This window comes from Marmota marmota, unplaced genomic scaffold (genome assembly GCF_001458135.2).
Source record: "Marmota marmota marmota unplaced genomic scaffold, marMar, whole genome shotgun sequence".
NCBI lineage: Eukaryota > Metazoa > Chordata > Mammalia > Rodentia > Sciuridae > Marmota > Marmota marmota.
Window position 1 is genome coordinate 1 of NW_026006534.1, and position 4,829 is coordinate 4,829.

The 4,829-nt window shown below is 38.4% G+C and overlaps 1 long non-coding RNA gene across 1 annotated transcript; it reads left to right on the top strand.

Annotated features, from left to right (window-relative positions):
• Positions 1 to 923: 923 nt before the first annotated feature.
• LOC107134484 lies at positions 924 to 4,731 on the top strand. Its single transcript, XR_001502438.2, has 2 exons — positions 924 to 1,314; positions 4,609 to 4,731. It is a non-coding gene; the product is annotated as an uncharacterized LOC107134484 (long non-coding RNA).
• Positions 4,732 to 4,829: the final 98 nt, after the last annotated feature.

Consider the following 4,829-nt stretch of genomic DNA (forward strand, 5'->3'; position numbering starts at 1 on the left):
AAAAAAGTACAAGCCAGAAAGTAAAACTTTATTAAATTCAATTGCATGCATGCAAATTCTAAGTTGTTGTTGTTTTTTTTTTTTACAAATAAGACAGGGTATTAGAGTACAAATACAAACCAAACACTGGGAGAACATATCTGCATATCTGCAATATGTAATATGATTAATAGAGAATTTGCATGCAGAAGATATACAGAACCACACATCCTACTATAAACATCCCACTTGTTAAATTGCCAAAAAATATGAATGTATTTTAATTGTATTAACAACATCAATCCAATCTCCAATACACATATGGGTAGATGTTTCATCATTGCTAGTGAGCAGTGCCTTCCGAGCTGAAAATAACTAATGGTGATTTTCAGGGAAGCTTGGGCAGACAAGGATAGTAGAAAAATCTACCCTGTCCATACAGTGAGGGTCAGAGAACAATATCTTGGATGAACTGGAAACTCAGTTCATTCTTGTATCCAAACACTCCCCGTTGTTCATGCCATGAAGATGAGATTAATGGTGCTCCTTTCTCTTTTCTTCTCATTGTGGGGAAGACTAGGAGGTGTGCATTGCAAGTGACTGGAATGTGCACCTTTCCTCTTTGATTTTTTAGCATCATGCAAAGGAAGAGAGGTTCCTAAATGCTGGATATGGAGTTCCTGAAATGCTGTATTGTGTAGCATATGGTTTTCTTGCTTGGAGAAAGTATAAAAAAAAAAACCTGGTGACTATAGTGAGGGCCCTCAAGAAAAGACAAGAATGAGACATGAAAAAAATTATATAATATTAGGTAAAAAACACGTCTGGACATGAAGCTGTATTGCGAAGCATTCTGCCAATTTTCCAGTTCTAGACTTCCTTATCTATTGAGATTTGTAAGAAAAACATGTAACTACTGCTCTAACTTGTCAGGGTTACTGAGATGTTACAGGAAAAGCACTTAGCCTCTCTGGCTGAAGAAATCGAAACCTAGAGGCATCTTGCTCTGTTTACGTTGCTTCCTCTCCCCCTGGGCTGAGAGCCCAGCGAGTGAGACACCCAGCATTGTCAGTAAGTGACTCACCAGGGCACTTTTCCTGTTTTCTTCAGGAAATGCTTCATCTTTTCAGCATTTCAGAACCCAAGATCCTGCCGTTTTCGTTCAGTCTCTGAGAGATCTCACCTAGTTTTCTAATGCAAACAGAAAAAGCCCTGCTTCCTGCACTACTGAAGAGCTGAAGAGCTGGACCACTGTTGAAGAAATCCCCAGGGAAGTGAGTCCTGTCAGTGCTTTCTGTGAAGAAGATTTTGTGGACACCTCCCACAAATCACAAGGTCAGCCAGGGAAATCAGTGTTGGGTCTTCTGGGTGGTGGGGTGAGGGGAGTCAGGCCGGCATCAGCTGCTTTGGAATTGGCGACAACTTCAGTAGCTAGACTGATTCACTTAGAAAGATAACAGACCTCTTTATTCCGCCAACACGGGGGCCTGAAAAAGGGGAAGTGCATTTTGGCTATTTCGGATTGTAAACTCTGAGGAGGAATTGGCAGGAGTTCATATTGCAGAAGAGGACTTTGGTTTTCTCGGTTGGAGAGAGTATAAAAAACTTGGTGACTGTAGTGAGGGACCTCAGGAAAAGACAAGAATGAGACATGAAAAGAAGCATAAAGTAATGTTAATTAAAAACACACACCTGGAATGACGCTGTGTTGTGTAGCATTATCCCAATTTTCCAAAACATGAGAATAAATGGAAAGGCATCATAGAAAATTTTAGATTCACAAGCTCAGATATTCAAATATCTGATCTTAATATTTTCAGAAGTATTTTTAACTTTCCTTTAATTCCATTTGAAAACAGGACTAGTGGCAGATTTCAATCACTTTTGGATAGCTCTGCCAGCCTGAAAATTCATTATCATAGTATATACATAGGTTTTGGTGTTAAGAGGTAGAGAAAAAGAAGGAAATTCAAGTACGGGAGAAGAAGGGAAGTCAAGTAGAAAGAAGTCTTGTATATTAGAAGGTTTAAAAGACTTTCTGTAGAGCCAAATTCAATATTTCATGTGCACTTGAATAGATTATGAGATTTTAGTTGTTGATATCAGATTTTTTATATATATAAAAATATTGTTAAGTACATCAGGTATGTTGCTCAGATAATCTAAATATTTACATATTTTTTTAACTTTGTTCATTCAGGAATTGAGAAAATTCATAGATTAAGAAATACTTCAGGCCAAAAGATACGGAGATCTGCCATACCAACTAAAAAAATTGTCACTTTTCCTTGTGGTTCCTTGAAATCCATATATGTGTAGCTACATACAGATAGCTACATATATGTAATGATGTATACATCTGTGTCTCTGTGTGTGTATATATGGAGAAAAATATATTTATGGTACCAGGAGGACCAAAAAGTTATTATAACTGTTATTGGAAACATCCATAATTAAAACTGCTGGGTTTCCTAGGAGCTGAATGTTTTATTATTAGATGTTATCTGATAATGATGTCTGTTTTTTCCACATGTCAGTGATGTTTTTTTAATGACACTTAGATAGATGTCTTCAATTAATTTTGACAAAAACATAAAATCACCTAACTGATTAGGCCCTTTATGTATATGCTGGTATAAAGTATTTTGTCTTGTTTTTGCTATCTTTACTTCAATCTATGACACTTCTTTATTCTCTTTGTTTTTAACTTATTGTTCTATCTTATGCTTTATAAAAAATACATAAAGAAATTGTTATTTTCTGTTTCTCTCCTACTTTCGCCATGATGATGGGTTTCCTCTATTTTTTCTCTTCAATCATACCTTTATTTTTAAGACATAGTCATACTTAATCAAGTTTGTTTTCATTCTCCTGATTTTTTGGCCTGAAGTATTTCTTAATCTATTATTTTCTTATTGACTACTTCTTTCAATAGATATTTCCACGTGGCTTGTTGTAATTCAAAACTACCTAGGCCTTGAGAAAAACAGAGTAGTTGTTGAGGCTTTCCTGCTTAAATATCATTTTTGTAGGTTAAAATTACACTTCCAAAATTATTTTTTCACTCAGGCCAGGTTAGAGCACCTTCTTCTGTACTGAGGGGCTAGATATATTTTGAAATTCAGTTTTTGAAGTTCACAGAAGGCTATTTGAAACATCTGTTCTATACATTGTATTACTACAAGCTCCACTGATAATCTGTATCTTTACTCCAATACCAAAAGCAATAATATTTCAACAACAACACAAACAAGAGTGTTCAGATTTCAGAAGAATAAGGATTACACATAGCCACCTATCATCTCACATATGGTTATATTTTACAAACAAATTGTGTTGCCACACTCTCAAAACTTTCTATTTTAAAGGTATTTGGGTTATGCAATAGATATTTGGGTTATGCTATATTCAATCTGAGGATGTTCCTGTTCCCTCAAGGAAGAAGCAATTAACAGCCAAAGAAATTTGAACATTCCATTTATCCAAAAGGTGTACAAAGAAATGATTTCTAAACTAAAAACACTTGTAAAGTAAGCAGAAAACTGGAATCCATACCATGTACCAGTGTCACTACGGTAGAGCACAAAAAGCTACCTAGGTTCAGAAGTGTGACTCTTGTCCATGTGGGAATTCTAGGGATTCCAGAAGACAAAACCTCAGTTTACACTTAAAGGTTGTAGTGGGAGGTAATCAGAAAAGGAAATACAGAAATGGCTTTTCAGGCCATGAAAGGGAAGTAGCAAAGTCATAAAGCATGAAAAGACAAGAGTGTGTTGTGTATATCAGAAGTGTGTGACATGAGGGATATGAAGAGCAAAACAGAAATGAAAAACAGGAGGTCACTCAGGGCCTTCCAGGATCCTTTAAGGAGTCAGGAATATTTCTTACACTATTAAAAATTTTCAGCAGTAGTGTGCTGTGGACCCTAGAGAGAAAACTGACTCCATGAAAAATCTAATTAAGGAAATTAAGGCTGAAAGAAGAAAAATCAAGTAACTGTTGAAATTTTTCTACCAATAAATACTGTGACCCTACCCCAGAAAGCAGATAGATGTTCAGCAAAGTGACAGAAATGGGGGCAGAGGACACAGAATGCATGCTCCAACACCAGGACAGACGCAGTACTAATGAGAGCTGGGTAGGGAAGAGCCAAGTGGACAGGGTCAGTGCCTGAGCCTGGAAGTGGGGTGCAGCAGCAGCAGAAGTCACTCCTGGGGGAGGCGGGAGACCACGGCCATTGGCCCAGCAGCCACTTCATTCATAACAGGTGAGCAGAGAGTCAGGAGCAAGATACACCCAGGGATGGGCCCCAGGTCCAAGAAAGAACGGCAAGGGGAGCCAGGGGCTCTGACACTGCACCCCCCCAGCCTGTTTCCAGACCCCTTCACCACCCACCATTGAATCCACTCAGCTCTCATCACTCAGAGGGAAGAATTTCTTAGAAACGTGTACTGCAGCATTCCTCCCCCCATCTCCACAGCAGCACCTCTGGTAACCAAGCCCTCTTCATCATCGCACACACACCTCCGGACGGCACTTGGACAGGGGGCAGTCACTCACATACACATAAGCCATTTTTTAAAGTGTCCGTATGCACGGGTCAGACTCTATGCTGTTTCTGTCTTGTAGGCTCATCTGTAACTTGAGAGATGGTGAACGAATACAAGAAAATTGTCCTGCTGGTGGGGCTAGAGGCCATTAAGGATTATGAATTTAGATTGATTAAGTCCTTATTGGCCAAAGACTTAAAACTGACTAAAAATATGCAAGAAGATTATGACAGAATTAGGATTGCTGACTTGATGGAAGAGAAGTTCCAAAGGGATGCTGGGCTGGGAAAACTGATAACA